Here is an 18,737-nt window from a genome sequence, read left to right on the forward strand (position 1 = left end):
TTAGGACATTTGCCATCCTCTTAGAGAGAGGCTTCCAAAACCAAAATCTCATACTTCACAAAGGATCTCTCTGGGGGCAAACTCAACCCTTTATTTTTCTATTTGGATTCAAGTGCAAAAGAATACAAATACAGTCCTGTAATTTGGGTTGTAACAGAGCAACAAGAGTAGAACAATACTAAACAAAATGAACATGAAGATAAGACTGAAACGATGCCTTACTTTTTTTTTTAGTTTTTTTTTTTTGCAAGGCAAATGGGGTTAAGTGGCTTGCCCAAGGCCACACAGCTAGGTAATTATTAAGTGTCTGAGACCGGATTTGAACCCAGGTACTCCTGACTCCAAGGCCAGTGCTTTAGTCACTATGCCACCTAGCCGCCCCAATGCCTTACTTTTAAATGAACTCTGGAAAAAACGTTTCTGGTTATTTTGGTTAAGATTTTCCAGGACTTCACTGCTTTACTGAAGGAGATACAGTTCAAAAATACCCATGACTTTCTGGTCCCAAATGCTCAAAACTTTCCCTCCTGTGCAGGTTCTTAATGTGCATTTAGATTAAAATTAAGGTTACAGCTGGGGCAGCGTGGCCGGCTGAGGTGACAGGCCGGGCTGGGTCGCCGCGACCCGGCCGAGGGCATGGCCGCCTCCGGGGTGCGAGGCCTGTGGGCCACCTACCACCAGCTGCTCGACAAGGTGGAGCTGATGCTGCCCAAAAAGCTGAGGCCGCTCTACAACCACCTGGCAGGTCCTAAAACTGTATTTTTCTGGGCACCAATTATGAAATGGGGGTTGGTTTGTGCTGGATTGGCTGACATGGCCAGGCCTGCAGAAAAACTGAGCACAGCCCAGTCTGCTGTGTTGATGGCTACAGGGTTCATTTGGTCAAGATACTCCCTTGTTATTATTCCTAAAAACTGGAGTCTGTTTGCTGTTAATTTTTTTGTTGGTGCAGCAGGAGCCTCTCAGCTCTTTTGTATATGGAGGTATGCTTATTAATATAAGCATATATATGTTTCCCAAAAAGTCTGTTGTGATAAATGTTATTTTATGTATCAAGTGAATCTACAAATAATTTATCAAATAATATGTTAAAGTAACCATTACCATATTACATTGTAGTTTTGTTGAACTTTGTGTTTTTGGTGGATCCATTTAATGAATAATAGGATATATAACTTTATGGTGCTTAAGTCAAGTAGAGGTGTGTGTCTCAGAAAATGATCTGAGGTAATAAATGTCTGGTAGGGAGGGACTTCACAAATTATATAATCAAAGTCAGGACAATTAGAATTGGAATAAATTTGTTCAAACACACAAAAAAATTAAATTAAATTAAATTAAATTAAATTAAGGTTACAAAAAGACACTCCAGAATGAAGAACTCTATCATATCAACATTTGCTTTTTATGTCCACAGGTTTAAAATTAACAATGAAATTTTAATTCAACATTTATTAAGTACCTAAAATAGTCCTAGGCAATAATTAACATATTTTAAAATCATATTTTCATACACAACCTATTATGTGATACTTTTCTTTAGATCTAAGTTTACCCATCTATTAAAGGTATTGAACTAGATGACTTAAGATCTCTTCTCACTCCAAGATTTTATAAAAAGAAGGTTAACATATAAACGATCACCTAGCAACTATGATAAGCAGATGCTCCAACTCATCACATTCATATATATGTTTTGGCCTGGAGATCCATTTCATTCTCTGGAAATGACTAATGTTCTCAGTGCTCTGTTGATAGTAGGCATCTGTTGAGGCAAAGTCCTGTCAAATTTTTCTTAGAAAGGTCAGTCAGTCTCAAGTTACTGACTTCAGGATTTCTTAGTGCAATGTGTTGAAATTTTTTTTAACCCACTGGCACCAATATGCCCATGGCAAGCACATACCAAATACTTCTGTGTGTATGTACAGATGTACCTAAATAAATGTGCTTAGTGTTTAGACAGAGATATGTGTTTATATACAGATACACAAATCACAGTCATGACAGAGCAAAATGAGATGTGTCAACTAAAGGATTATACAAACAAACACAAGATTAAGAAATTATACAGCACTCAAATCTAAGCCTTCACTTTCTCAGACAACCTAGGCCAGGGTGCTACATCCCTCCACTAAGACGCCATTTAGTCTGCTCCTGCTTAGGTCTGACAAGTAAGGGTCATATTCTTTTAAGTAGTCAATCAACTTCTCACTGCTGAAATGGAACTTTTTCCAAGGCTTCTTTTTATATTATGTTTCATACTAATCAGAGTTAAGTAATATATTTCTGAACTTTTCTTTCTCCCTCTTCCTCTTTCTTAGACAGATCAACTCTAACCCTGACTGAGCTGCATGCAGACAGACAAACACAAGACTTAACTAGTCAACCTGGAAGGCTGAAACTAATGCAATTCTTTAAAGATTTTGTGTACGAGGCCAATTGGAATTCATTTTAATGTGTGATTTCACTGAAGTTTTAATAACTGGATTTATAATAAACCTGAGGTATGAACAATCTAAATTCTACCATCAGAATGGAATGAAGGTATTCAGATGATTAAATGCTGGTTTCCATTTGTGAATGCCAAGGCTTGACTTCAATCACTGTCTCTGTGGAGGGAAAAGGATTCTATTTTTCCCCCTGAAAAATAGTATCAGATAATCAGGAAACAAAACCCTTCCACAAACCCTAAAGCAGGAGGTTCTTAACAATTTTTGTATGTTTGTAGACTCATTTGGCAGCCTGGAAAAGTCTATGGGACAATAAAATACATAGGATTATAAAGGAAAACAAAATCTTGTGAAACTAAAGATGTTAATTTTTTTCCCCTATTCAAACTCATGTGCTCCAAAATTCCCTAAGGAGAATTTAAATAATAAAAATACCACTGTGAAATCAGTTCGCTTCTGTGGGCATAATAAGCCCTTAGCAGGTATAATCTGGGGGTTTCAATTTAAATTTGACACAAAATGTGTTTTTGCATTTGTTCTTACATATTTATCGATATGAAATACATATATACATATATATATATTCCTCTGAATACATAAATTGTACATCAATGGACCTTAAAAACAATGCCTGCCCTTATTAGTGTTTTCCCTTCTTTTCTGTATTTTTGAGTCCTTTTCATGAGGACCCAGGTAATAAAGCATTTTCCCCATGAAGTTTCCCTGATTCAATCCTCCTTTTTTGGGCATCTTTCCTAACATTTAAACTCTCTTTCATGCATGTGTGTCATTTTCCCTTATAGGACAAGAACTTCATCTTTTTTTTTTTTTTTACTATCCTGAACAACTACTAACTGCAGTAGTAGGCACTCAATAATCTTATTCTATAAATCTGCTAAAGAATAAAAATGCTGATTGTCATGTGGATGCTAGTTTTTCCACAGAAACATATGGCTGTGAATGAGCCTATAAGGAAAAAAAACTAACTTCACTTAAAGGAAAAGAAGCATAAGCTCCATGGTTCAGCTAAATGATTCCCAGTTAAATTTCATACTATTTTAGCAAACAAAAATTATGATATAATATGATATATATAGTCTTATTTTTGTTTAAAAAAATTCAAAGTTTTGCACTGCAATGTTTTAACCCTTTGGGATCATCAGAGATGATCCTAAATGTGTTTTTTTCCTAGAAAAGGTGAAGAACCAACGGTTTATGCTAAATTAAAGTCTACACAGTAGTGTTCTGGAAGAAAACACTGAATTTTGAAAATGAGAGATTAAGGTTAGCATTTCAAATGAATTACTTACTTAGCAGTATGAATTTTTAGCAAGTCACCTTAACCACTTAAGGTCTTAATTTTCCCACTGGGTATAATGATGACTATGCTACCTAATTTCATACCTGCTGTACAAGTTGAATTAATGTATGTAAAATGCTATGTATGTAAAATACATTACATAACATTTAGTCACTATCATTATTATTAAGCAATAATCTTAATTTCAAAGTCAAATTTTCAGTTGACAGAAACTACACAATTAAGCAACAACAAAAAAAGGCAGAGCCGATCATTCTATTCCAAGCTATTTATCAGTTATATTATAAAGAAAGTTAAAAACAATTACAAACTAATAAGATCTAATGAGAAGTTAGCCTATTAAAACCTGCAAAAACTCTCAAATCTGTACACTTAAACTTAGAAACAGAATTAATGAATCTTTAAAAATTTTCTAAGTCAATAATTTCTGTAAGACTTGAAGCCATTTGTTAAAAATATTAAAATGCAACACTTTCAGTTTGCAAAAACAGGTGGCACCAGGAAGATGGAAATTAATAAAACTTTTGCATATTTAGTGGATGAGATTTTTAAAATAAGTACATGATTTAATTACGACAGACAATAAGGTATTTCTTCCAATTGTTCTACACTGTGGTTATCTTCTTAGCTATGACAACAATAAATAAGGGCAGCTAGGTGGCGCAGTAGATAGAGCACTAGCCCTGGAGTCAGGAGGACCTGAATTCAAGTCCAACCTTAGATATTTACTAGCTGTGTGACCCTAGGCAAATCACTTAACCCTGACTGCCTCACAACCAGGGTCATCTCCAGTCACTGTGATCCAATCTGGCCACTGGAACCAGAGGACACTGGAGGAGAAAGTGAGCTTAGTGACTTAGCACTGCAACCCCCTCACTCAAATCCAATCCAGGTGTTTGTCATGTCCCTGACATCATGATTTTACACCCCCCCCTTAAGGACAAACATGAAAACAATTAAAACTAAATAAAAAGTAAACTTAGAACTAGACCTTAGAATTACTTTATCAAGTATATTACATATACATATATTAACATTACATATTAAGTATATTACAATCATACAATATAGCACTTGCTAAATAGCAATTTTAGTAATAGTCTGACTTTACAAAAAAGCTATTAGTAGCTAATTATTTCCTTCCTGTAAAAATAGAATCAATTTAATCTGGGGGAGATAAATTATTAGGGATCTAACACAGAATCTCTACTTCTTCAATCCATTTAATATTAGTTGGTATGTAAACTTCAAATAACTTAATTGTAGACTTTTTTGACAAACATTTATTGTAAGAGCTATATTAAGAGATAACTAAATATCCCCCTAAAATGATGTTTCTCTTGTCCTTGGGAATGCATTAAAAGCAACTTAACCTACTCCTTTATTTTACTCTCCAAGGAGATCCTAGGAAGCATCCTTCAATTCAGATGCAAATTGTCTATGTCTTCTGGCTTCATTTACAATGAAAATATCAAAATTGATATGATTCCATTTTTCTAGCAACATATCCACTATTTTGTCCCTGCATTTTACAGGTAAAATACTACACACTGTTGTTTTTTTTATATAGTAGGGAGTCTTAACCTGATTTATTTTATCTTGCATATTTAAAAAAGTTATTTTGAGAAGGTTTCTCATAGGCTTCACCAGATTGCTAAAGGGGTCCAAGTCCTTGGTATAAAGGCTATTAAAAACTATATTTATTAGTAACTTCTGCATCCTTTTCCACCACTCTGTCACCATCCTTGCAAAAGTCAACTTGTGAATTTTTTTTGGCATAGGTTGCCATGGAAAAAGAATTTGTCACCAGGTGTCCAGCAGACTTGTGATAAGCCTCTCTATATGTGGTTAGACTGGTCCTCAGAAAGTAAATATAATTAACTGTTAGGACCTGTCTACTGGTACCTCAAAGCCTTTCCAATGTAGTAGAAAATGCCAGAACCTGTACTAAAGCTGGCATAGCTTTTAAAAACCCAAGGTCATGGCAACATCAGAGGCATCAAGGCAAGACTTCTAAGTGGGTAGTAGACTGGACTGTAACAGATAAGAAAATTTCCACAAGGGTAGAGAAATAAAATATGAAGGGAAAGTTTCAACAATTGTTTGTTTTATGAAGATGATGTCATAAAAGTTAATGTGGACTAAATGGGGAAATCTTTGAACCCACTGAAAAAAGTCAGAATTATGAAATTATGAAACATTAACTACTGAAAGAAATTTAATTTTTTACTTTCAAGTATCTATAGCATAACAACAGAAAAAAATGTGCTGCCAAGTACTGTTTCTTCTTGGACTTGTTTTGATGTATAGATATTACTCATTTATAATTAGCTAACCATTGTCTCTGTTTAAAGTTTAATTAATTCTGACTGAGTGTTAAGATAGTCTGAATAATTGAAAAAATCTGAATTATTAATCATTGAAAAGAAATTCAGTTATTACCTTCAAGTATATACAGCATAACTATAGGAATCGTATGTTGTCAAATTGTGTTTTCTTGAAGCTATTTTGATGTATAGATAAGATTCATATAATTTAGCTTTCTATAGTTTCTGTTTATATTTAAATACAGGTTTCCAGAGTAGTTTCTCTTAAACTATCCAATACAAGAGGCAACAGAAAGTATCATGTATGTGGAATCAGAAGACCTCTGCTCATCCCCTCTCCTACCCTTCTCTCCTCTATAACCATAACAAGTTGCTTAAACGATTAGGGTTTCCAGTTTCTCCATTTATAAAATGAAGAGGGTCTGGTCTAGAGAGATAACCTCTGTGGACCTCTTCCATTGTTAATCTTTCCTTCTAAGATCTAACCTTCTGTCTGTCTCCATTATTAATTTGCTGAGCAAAACTTTTTCAAAACTTGTCCCAAATTAAAAGAATTCCCTCTGCTGCTTATATAACAGTCCACACTAGCTTGAAAATATTAACAAATTTCCTATATTGTAAGGTCTCAGCAGCAGCAGATTAGGGGATCAATGATTTTTGTATTACAGCAAATCATGAACACCCTTCTCCCCTTACTTAAGAGTCTTTTATCTACATCTCTGGAAAAATTACTTACTTATTGAAAACTTAGACCCTGAGAAGTATCAATGATGATTGTGCTATTTTTCTTTTGTTTTCAAAGGGGACCAAGATCATTCCTTGACTTGGATTTAAGTAAGGCAGAGTTACATAAAGTCATCAGCCTCACTCCCTTGCAGGGTTACTGGTGTCCAGTGGCAAGACAAAAGTCAAGATGACTTGTGACTGTTCAGTATGCAGTGGAGCACTGGATCTGATCAGGCTCTATGTGCTCCACAAGTGCTTTCATGTTTATGGGAACAAATAGTTTTCATCCATTCAAGTCTTCAAATGCTTGGAGTAGATACCACCTCCCACCCTCCTGCAACTCATTAAAGGGTTCAAGACATGTCTGCTGGCTACCCCCAATCTGAGACAGTTTATCAAGGATGAGTGAATGAAGGGTGCTGAAGAAGGCCCAGCAATCTCTCATACCAGAGGTGCGAGTCCTCCTTGGGAGTATTATCAGTGATAATGATCACAATTAATTGTGATGAGGAAGGGGAGGAGGAGGATGACAATTATTAATATTTTTATATCACTTTAAGATTTGCAAAGCCCTTTAGGTATGATCCCTCAATTTGCATGAAGTGATGCTGAGTGAGATGAGCAGAACCACAAAAACATTGTACACCCTAACAGCAACATGGGGGCAATAATCAACCTTGATGGACTCGCTCATTCCAACAGTGCAACAATCAGGGAAAATTTGGGCCTCTTTTCAAAGGGTTATACCATCTGTATCTAGAGAAACAACTGTGGAGTTTGAACAAAGTAAAAACTATTACCTTAAATTTAGGAAGAAAAAAAAGCCCTGATATCTTATTGTCTGATTTTGCTATTTCTTATACTTTATGTTTCTTCCTTAAGGATATGATTTCTCTCTCATTACACTCAATTTGGATCAATGTATACCATGGAAACAATGTAAAGACTGACAAATTGCCCTCTGTAGGAGGTGGGGGGAGGGAAGTAAGATTAGGTGAAAAATTGTAAAACTCAAGATAAATAAAATCTTTAAAAAAAAAGTATGATCCCTCATTTGATTTTTCACTATGAGCTAAGTGCTACTATCCCATTTTACAGATGAAGAAATCAAGGCTGGAGAAAAGTTAAGTGACTTACCTAAAGATATGTAGTACTTGGGGCAAAAAAAAAAATTTTTTTTTTTAGGTTTTTGCTAGGCAATGGGATCAAGTGGCTTCTCCAAGGCCATACGGCTAGGTAATTATTAAGACCAGATTTGAACCCAGGTACTCCTGACTCCAGGGCTGGTGCTTTATCCACTACGCCACCTAGCCGCCCCCGGGGCAAGATTTAAACTCAATTCTTCCTCATTCCAAGTCTGGTACTCTATCATGCCACCTAACTGCCCAAAGATGTTTGTAAAAGTACTTGAAAGACTATGATGCATGAGTATTATACAGAGCATGCATACTCATTTATTCCTTTCCTCTAAGAAAGCAATATATTCTACTCCTATCTGTAGTTCTTAAGTTGTTTTTAATTCATAAGGCATCCAATTCTACAAAATTGTATGATAATCTATAGTGGTAATACTTTAATTTTTGTGTGAAAGAAATAATAAGCTTATGTTTCCACACTTAGTAGGAATGGCTGGACCTTGACTTCACGGTCCCATCAAACCCTCTACCATGTTCTGGGTGATAAGAGTTTCAGCCATTACCAAAAACTCATTTCCCTATGGTACTTTCAGTATAAGCAGTTAAAAATTGAAAACAACAGATGATACTTTAGTTAATTAACTTGCTTGTCATACTCTGTCAGCACAGATTCTTATTGCTGCTACCATCACCTTTATAGAGTACAATCTTAAATTTCCAGGTATAATTTTCTTGTCCAAAGAATAAGTTTAGCCATATGCTTTTTACAAGAGTATTCTTTCATTCACTGTATCTGGAGTTGGCCATGTTGATCCTTGATACAAATTACCACAAACCAGCATTTTTAACCTATTATTGGTTCATTAATCTTTGGAAGACATTTATGGTTATATCTTTGCCTCTGCTCAGATATCCTATCTCTTAGTTCTAGTTTCTAGCTAGATTTCTTCTCTGTTACTTTATAGTCATTAAGGTTTAATAGCCTAAATAGAAGTCTGACAGAGTTCTCCTTTCTTCCCAATATGAGAGCCAAAATCAATTTTCTCTTATCATATGTGAAATGTCTGAATGACATTCATCCATTGTCTGAATAAATCCATATAAACTTGGATCCATCATAGTATGTTCCCAGAGGGCAAAAAATCCCAACAACTTACAGGTTTCCAAGTAAACCCCAGTGTTTTTTATGTATAAAATAAGATTTGGATCTATGAAATAAAATAACCTCAATTCACTCTTTACAGAAGCTCTAAACTACTATTAGCCTTAATCATACCACCTGACCAATGAATACTGTTACCTTTGTTTACATAAAAATTTAAGAACAGAAAGATCTATTGTTGAATACTAATGAATTATACTTTTCTATATCCAAGAGACATGTGAGCTAAATGGTATAATGGACAGAGCCTGTGGCCTAGAATCAGGAAGACCCAAATTCAAATTCTGCCTCAGACACTGCTTAGCTCCAAGACTCTGGATAAATCACTTTAATTGCCTCAGTTTATTCATCTATTAAATAATAGCACCTACCTCTGAGGGTTGTTGTGAGGACCAAATGAGTTAATATATGAAAAAACAAGTTTTGCACAGTTTGTCAAAGATTAAGCATTATATAAATATTGATTCCTTCCTTTTCCCTCCCCAGTTTCACCTAGCTAAGTAGGTCAATGAAGTCATATTAAAAACATTGGGCTACTGGGGTTGATAAACTTTAAAGGAATTAGATAGATAAGGTAAGTACAATACTTGCTTTGCTTAAGCTGGAGTGGTTTATTTTTAAGGAAGCAAAGAAAATGTCCTCCAGACTTGATTGATCCCATGAAGGGCTTCAAAAACTAAGCCTATATAAAGCAAATACTTTGAAGCTTTTAGTAGAATTCCAAATGTCCTGTGGACATGCCTTCTTGATTGTAGTATAAACATGTAGACTGGGGACTAATGGTTTGATTTAATTAGGAATTATATCCCATTTAATCTTATCACAAATAAAGGTGAATGGATTTTAGTTTTATTGTTTTGCATTTTGTGATCCATCAGTGCCTCACTGTATTCTGAATTACTAGACTGTATGGAGCTAGTCCTGGCCTAGAATTAAAAGCAATGAGTCACAGGAGAAGCAAACAGGACAAAAACCCAGCTAATGAAGTCTGTGGTGCAAGTTGGTCAACAGAAGATGAGACACTGTTCTATTTCCAATGAACGTCATCTAATGGAACACCATGTGTCTGGGCAGAAATAAAGGCAAAATATAGTTCACTCAATCACTTCCTTGAAATATATTCTGGATTTGGAACTAATTAAGCCATTACCACTCCCATAATAAGTGACTTTTAACATGAATGATTTCCCCTCTATTAGCTCATGTTGCCACAGAACCTTTTAAATCAAATAAAAAAACCTCTTTAAAAAGGTTTTTTTATTATATATATATATATATATGTCATTTCATTAAAAATGGCTTTTTCTTCTTGAAGGATTTGCCTGTGTTATTGAATGTCATAAATCAGAAGCTAAAGTATCACATCTCATCTCAATTCATTTATATAAATTTAGGCAACTTCATTAGTTATTCCCTGGAGACACCCCAATAGGAAAAAATGTGATTCTATTATCCTTTTAAATGTAAACTCTCCTACAAAAAGTTTCTTGTTGAGACAACAATGGAGGCATGATTTTGAAGTCAGAATGTCAGAAACAGACTAGGAGGTAAATGAAGACAAGCTGGTCTGAGTCCCTTTATAAAATGAGTCTCCAGGGGGAAGTTACCAATAGGAGAAGGGGGCTTCATAGAAGTCATATACACACACATATGGCAATAAGAGAGGGGTACTTCAGGAAAACTGAAGTATAACAACTTAAGAGTTATAGATGGCTGCTTATGCAAAACTGGATGAGATAAATGATGAGTTAAAAATCAATAAAAGTTCTTGAAAGAATGGAAAAAATCTAATGAGATAAAATTTAATAAGGATAAATATTAAAGTCTTGTATTGGAGTTAAAATATAGCTTCCAATATAAGATAGAAAAGGCATGGATAGACAGAAGTTTGTTTTTTTTTTATGAACACTATCTAGAGATTTTAAGTATAAAGTCAATATGAATTAAGAATGGGTTATGGGAAAATGCCCAAAAACAATTTTAGCATGCATTAAGAGAGCAGTTCTGTCCAGAAGTGGAAAATAGTTCTGATATACTGCGCCCTATTTGGGCCATATTTAGAGTATTGTACTCATTTCAAGAACTCATGCTAATAAAGATATTATTAAACTGGAAAGTATCCAGAGGAAGTTAACTAGGGCAGTCAAGTGCCTTGAGATCATGCCATAGGAAATCTGAAAGGAAGAAGAAAGGGAGAACACTTATGGGAGCTGTCTTTAAGAATCTGATGGGCTCCCATACATAAGAAATATTAGAATTAGGCTTGTTCTGTGTTTCATTCCTAGGAGCAATAGGCAGAAATTAGAAAGTAGCATACTGAGTTAATCAATGAAAAAGCCTATCTTTTATGTGCCAACAATTTGGATAAGCACAAAGGATAAATGATCCCTAAAAAAAGTTTACCTTCTAATGGAGATCTATTACCTTCTATACTATTTGCAAAATGCCTAGTATACTTCCTGACATGTAATGCATTCGATATAAATGCTTATTCCCTTTCTGTTCTGTGTGTAGGGCATACACATCAGGAAGTATACTAGGTATTTAACAAATAGTATCTCCTTTGGTCCTCACAATAGCCCTGCAAGATAAGAATTCTTCTTATACCATTTTTAACAGCTAAGGAAACTGAGGCAAGTAGGACTTGAACACAGTTCTCAGGGTCACATAGTGACTACAAGGTGGTACTAAATGGTTAAATATGAAACAGCATGGCATGAAGGGAATGAGCAATTGGAGAGGACAGAATATGGAGCTCAAGGTATACCTGAACAGAAGGGCTCTGTAATGCAGAGGAAAGGAAGGAATACATCACACTCACATGGGTTTTCTAATAAAAAGGCATGGAAGATGGGAGCAGGGTCACACATGAGAACAGAATATATCTGTTGTTAAAGGGATCAAACAATTTAAGCAGTGAAGATTACAGAAGAGCCTCCATTTTATCTTAGAGGTAACAGAAAGTCATTGACAGTGATGCCATGTAGGGGAGTTGTATGGTCAGATATATGGTTGAGGAAAATTACATTGGCAGCAGTATATAAGATGGACTTCAGACCAGAAGACCAATGAGGAGGATTACTACAAGAATTTAAGCAAGAGCTCAATAGAGACTTAAGAAAGGTAGTGACTGGGTAGGTGGAGAGAAGGGGTCAAATATGGGAGATGAAGCAGTAGAATAACAGATCAGACAAATGAATGGATAGTATGGGGTGAGAGGAAGTGGCAATGCCAGGGTAATGATTATGTTACGAACCTGGGAAACCTTAGATAGAGGAAGTTTGGAAGAACAGAAGGTTTGGAGGGGAAAGATAAGTTCAGGCAAGTTTGAGATATCTCTAGGACATCCAGTTTGAAATGTCTAATAGGCAAAATATGATGCTGAAAAGAAGCGAAGGGAAGAGAGTTCGGCTGGATATTTAAGTGAGATTCCCCACTCCTGCTTCCCTACCTCTTCTCATCCTGATGTTTACCAAGCAAAAGCCGAATGAGTCCATGTTGGTTATGTTACAATGAGCAACCTCCTTCTGGCATGGACTAAACTAGATTGCTTCCAAGGTCCAAATGAAGAACCAAATGAAATATTAATTTATCTATTTCTACTTCTACTACTTACTACTACTTTTACTATTACTTACTGCTATTTTTACTACTTCTTACTTCTACTTTTACTACTGCTTCTACTTTACTACCTCTACTTTACTACCTTCTCCTTCTACTCCTATTACTCCTACTCCCACCCCTCCTCCTCTTAATTCTACTCCTACTCCTAACTCCTACAACACAACTTCCTATAGTCTGAAATTCTATGATCTTCCCTTTGGTGCAGTAAGACAACAGTCATCTGAGGCATGTAACTCAAGATAATGTTTATTATTGTTATTATAATTGTGTCCCATTGCTCTCTCTTTGTTTTTGATTCTTTGAAAATATAACTGTACAGTCACATGGTAAGTCTGAACTCTTAAAATCACAATAATGAAATCAGATAGCATTTATATACCATTTTAAAATTTGCAAATGACAATGTATACATGCTCAACCCTTCCTTATTCTTTTTTTTAGGTTGTTTTGTTTTGGTTTTTTTGCAAGGCAATGGGGTTAGGTAGCTTGACCAAGGCCACACAGCTAGGTAATTAGTAAGTGTCTGAGGCCAAATTTGAACTCAGGTACTCCTGACTCCAGGGCCGGTTCTCTATCCACTGCGCCACCTAGCCTCCCAACTCTTCCTTATTCTTCTAGGAGTCTCCTACTTTCTATCCTCATGTACCTCTCATATAATCTCTACTTGTTTTCATGTATTCGTTAGGTGTGTAGCAGAGATTAAATTAGTAATAAACTGTAAGAAACAGAAAAATCCAAATTCAATTAATGGCAGGATCGAGCAACTACAATATTCTCACTGAAACATTTATTGCCATTAATCCCTTATAATATGCTTCAATGACTATAAGAACCAAATGAAATATTAACGTGATCTAGACTAGATTTCTTCAATTTCTCCTAAGACAAAACAATTGTCTGCTGATCACCTAAAGGGCTAATGTTCTCTCCATGAAACAATCTTTTATTTAGTTATTTAATATTTATTCCCTTTGTGCTTATTCTGCATAGCTTTAAATAAGTCCTTGTTGTTTCCCATAAGACTCCAAGTTCCTTGCAAGGAGGGATTGTTTCATTTATGGTATTTCTATCCACAGTACCTGGCAACAGTAGACCCTTAATAAATGATTGCTGATTGATTGCTGGGGCTACGAACTTCAGGTATGCCCCGGACAGAACCAGAATGACAGGTTTCCTCAAGTAATCCCAGAGGATCCAGTCACCACAGGTTTTGATACTGTCAATTTAATCTTGCTCTCATTGGTACTCTTTTCACACCCCCCCCAGGTTTATGCAACACTGCTCTCTCCTAGTTTCCCCTTCTTCCAATCTAACTTGTTCTTCTTAGTATGGATCTCTGCTGGATCTCTATCCAGGCCAATGATCTTCCCTAGGTCCTCTTTGTTTCTTCCTCTATACAGTTTTACTTGATGTTCTTATTAGTTCCCATGGATTTAATTAGCATTCCTCTGCTGGTAATTAACAGATCTATTTATCAAACCCAACCCACAGTATATTACATTTCCAACATTCCAATTTACATGTCCAACCTACTGGACATTTTGAGTGGTATGTACCAAAAAAATATAAACTTCGACTGGTCTACATTGAACTCATTCCTGCCCCCCCCAAACCCTTCCTTCTTCACCATCCTCCCATTCACCCAGAAACATTCTACCTTCATCACATCTTGTCTGTGTTAACTGTCATGAAATAAGCCTCAATACTTCATGCCTAGGCTACTGCAACAGCCTTCTGGTTAGTCTTCCCATCACTAGACTCTCCCAACTCGTGTCCATTTGCCACTCAGCTATCAAAAATAATGATCTTAAAGTGCAGTTCTGACTGTATCACAGCATCCCCACTCAATATAACTCTAGAGGCATAATACAGTAATAACTAGCATTCGCATAGCCCTTTAAATCTTGCAAAGCATTTTACAACTTTTAAAATCCCGTTTGTCTTTTAAAGTCCTTCATAAACTGGTCCCGTCCAATCTTTCCAGTCTTCTTACTCTTTACAATCTTTACAATCTAGTGACACTGTCCTACACTGTTTCTCCTCTGTCTCTAACATCATCCATTTTCAGTGACTCCTTCTCAGGTCTGAAATGCTCTCCCTTCCTTGTCTCTACCTTCTGGGTTCCTTCAACTCAGAATCCTACCTTTACAAAAGTCTTTCCCAATTCCTTCTAAAACTAATGTCTCCCCTCTGAGATTATCTCCAGTTTACCATGTATATAAAATTTGTACGAAGTTGTTTGCGTGTTGTTCTTTTTCATTAATTGACTTCCTTAAGTTCAGGGAATGTTTCTATTGTCTTTCTCTGTATCACCAGTGCTTACACCATAGACTGACTCATCATGTTCTAGAGACTAATATAATAAATTCTAGCAATTCAAACTAAAATAAATCATTCTGCCAATATTTTAAATTGCTTTATTCTTTCAGAACAGACTTTAAAAATAAACCATTACTATACTCTTCCTGAAACTCTGAATACTTTTTTTTAGGCTTTTTAGGTTTTTGCAAGGCAAATGGGGTTAAGTGGCTTACTCAAGGCCACACAGCTAGGTAATTATTAAGTGTCTGAGACCGGATTTGAACCCAGGTAACTCCTGACTCCAGGGCCGGTGCTTTATCCACTGTGCCACCTAGTCGCCCCTGAATACTTTTTCTTTATCGAGTAATGGCTGACTCCTTTAGTTCCTCTGAAGTAACAAACTTACTGATCAATTTTATGATCAATAGCAATGGCTAGTGTATCTTGATTAATTAACCTCTGTCTCATCTTCTTTCTGGCAAGTAGGTCTATGCCTTACTTGTTTATTTGTTAATTCCATCCATGGTAGATTCTGTCACTCAACCTTCCTTAGAGGAAGTATATTTTCAAAAGAAGTTTAAAGTATAATGCCACTTATTTTATATTAGTTAGTGGAAAATTTATTAACTATAGTTCATATTTCATTTTAATTTGTGATTTGCTGTTCTTATAACATTTATGTCACACTGTTCAGAATTTTATTTGTTTTGCATGTTGTAGAATGAAGAAAAACACTAGGAATATTTCCCTATCCCCACACCATGAAATTGGAAATGATTCTAATGAGGCTGGGATAATTTTATGCCTTTCCATTACATTATACACAGGTTTTCCCTTGTTAAATGACATATTTACTGATGCACAACTAAAATACCACCATGAAATGTCAGCTATGAAGCCAAGAGGGTATCATTTACACTCAGCTGCCTCTGTTTCTGTTTACATGGCTGAGACTGAAGCTTAATCGTGATGATAATTATGTAACATTCATTAAGCACTTATGTGCTGGTGTCCTAGAGAGGAGATGAGAAGTCCTGTCCTTGCCCTTGAGAAGTTTATCAAGGACACACCAAACTAATAAATCACAGCTAGATTATGTGTATGAACTCACAGCGATTCTTCCCTAGTCATTTGCCATTCATCAAGGAACAGAAGAAAACCTTCATGAAAGTGATCGTCTACAATTTCTTGAGTTCAATTCTTTCCCCAGATCTCCTCATTCATGATATCTCCTTCCACACCAGTAGGAAGGAGTTAAAAATTACATATATTCCACATATGATCTGACTGATTCCAAACCCAGTAGCTCTGCTCATGATGAACTATGGAGAAGCAACAGACATAGCCTAGTCCTAGATAGAATCAAATTTCATCTGAGTAATGAACCTCTTATGTGAATAGTGATTTTCATTGTCCTTTACACCAAGAGATTTATTATACAAACTCTGAAACAATTTAAAATTATCTTACTGACCATGTAGTGATAACAATAGCAACAACAGTGAGTATTTAAATGACCTCATTTTAACTAACACCATTTTATAATAGAAGAAACTTGGGCAGAGGTTAAGTGACTTGCCCAAGATCATTCAGTGAGTATCTGAAGCTGGATTTGTACTCTGGTCTTCCTAACCTTCAGACCTGATGCTCTATCCATTTCGCAATTAGCTGCTAATAGCCAGAATGGGCTAAGAAAGACAGATAGGACAATTCTTACCCTATATTCTTATTTACTAAGGAATATGTCAGAAGGCCAATGCATTATACTACTAATAATACTACCACCATCTTATAGTTATATAGCACTGGTTTTCAAAGTGCTTTATCCATTATTTCATTTGTCTAGTCACATGTATTTTAGCTTTTCAGGCTAGAATCACAGAATCCTAGTCTTGGAAGAGATCTTGGATCTTAAAGGTCATCTAGTTCAAATTCTTAATTTAAGTATGGAACCTCATTTCTAGTATACTCAAGAAATGATCAATACTCAAGCTCTGCTTCAAACACTTTGAGTGTCAGGGGACTGATTACCTTAGAGGGAAGTTTATTCCATTATTAATTCAAATGATTAGTCAATTCTTCCTTACCCTAAATTTAAAATAGCATTTTTGTATCTTCTCTCTACAGATCTTAGTTCTAGCTACTTGGATCAAGAATTCTAATCTTTCACAACACAATAGCTCATAAAATATTTTAAGACAGAGCTCGTCTCCATTTGTCTCTGACCTAGGTGAAACATCTCTAGCTCCTTAATCAATCCTAACATGGTTTGGAGATTATTCACCATGCTAGTCCTACTTCTTTGTTTTTCACACCCCTGTTCATTTTGGACCAAGAGAGTAGAGAGGCTAGAGTAAACAAGACAGTAAAAAAAGGGTGGAAGGGCATGTGAGTACACATGTTAGAAATAGGAAACCTCTCCTTTCTACTTAATTTAATCAAGCCAATCAATAGCAATTTCAATAGCAACAACAATAGCAAAAACAGGAAATCTCTTACAGAATAATCCTTCTCTTCTTTGTTACATCTCCTTTCCCCACAGTCGCTGACTTACTTTGTCTATCATTTCAAGATTTTTCTAAGTGTAGCAACTTTTACCCATTTATTCTTCAGTCTATCCTAGTTCTCATTTGATATCATTCTCACAAGACCTTAATTATCTACCCCACACCTAAAAAAGAAAGAAAAAAGAAAGGCATTTCAATTATAAACGGACTTAGATGTACTATGTAATGACACCTTAATCGCTCTCCTAAAAAGCATTTATCTTCTTTCCTAACTAATCATAATATGAAACTCAAGATTCATTAATACAGTTGACTGAAGACTTTAAAATCCCTAGCTATTCATTTTTAAAGTGAGGGTCTGTAAAACATTTATACTTCTCCCAAGAAAACATTCATTAAATGAAGGAATTCTTAAAAGCAGCCTGTTACCCATGATATTTTTAATAATCCCAACTGTTTAAAACAATAGCTTCTCTACCATCTTATATAGTTAGATTTTAAATAAAGAGAGTAATTGATTACTTAACAAGAATGTATTAAGCATTCATTAAGCACCTATTAAGTGCCAATCTCTGTGCTAATTCCTGAGATAAAGAAAGTCAAAAGACAGCTCCTGCTCTCAGGGAGCTTATAGTCTACTGAGAAAACAACATGCAAACAACTATGTACAAACTGTAGAAACTGGAGATAATCAACAGAAGAAAAGTATGAGGATTAAGGAGGATGGAAAAGGTTTGCAGAAGGTAAAATTTCAGCTGGGATCTGAAGGAAGTCAAAGAAACCAAAAGGTAGAGAAAAGGAAAAAGACAGGGGCAGGCATGGAAAGTCAATAAAAATGTTCTAATTGGAGATGCAGCATCTACTTTGAGGAAACCCACAGAGGCCAGTGTCACCAAATCCCAGAAGAGGTGGAGGTAACAAAATCAGAATTATAAAGCTAAAAATAACCCCTTTGAATCATGAATCTTGACAAAATCCCGAACATAGTCATAAAGGTTAAATGCCTTATTATTGCTTTACTGCAATCAGGCAAAATCCTGCCTAATAAGCAAATATATCTATGCATTTACTGGCCTTATCAGAAAAGACAATCATCATTTACCCAAGTCATAAGGAAACTTTTTTCCTATATGTACTCCAAAAAGCAAAAAATACCCTTCACACTTCAAAGGTGAAAATACCA

General features: G+C 35.5%; 1 protein-coding gene and 1 pseudogene across 3 annotated transcripts in view; one reads left to right on the forward strand and one right to left on the reverse strand.

The window, feature by feature from the left end:
- RETREG1 (reticulophagy regulator 1) overlaps window positions 1-18,737 on the reverse strand; it is a 173,011-nt gene that overhangs the window by 23,961 nt on the left and 130,313 nt on the right. The window lies entirely within an intron of this gene.
- LOC141502700 (mitochondrial pyruvate carrier 2 pseudogene) lies at window positions 616-1,011 on the forward strand (annotated as a pseudogene).

Source organism: Macrotis lagotis, chromosome X, assembly GCF_037893015.1.
Source record: "Macrotis lagotis isolate mMagLag1 chromosome X, bilby.v1.9.chrom.fasta, whole genome shotgun sequence".
Classification (NCBI taxonomy): Eukaryota; Metazoa; Chordata; class Mammalia; order Peramelemorphia; family Peramelidae; genus Macrotis; species Macrotis lagotis.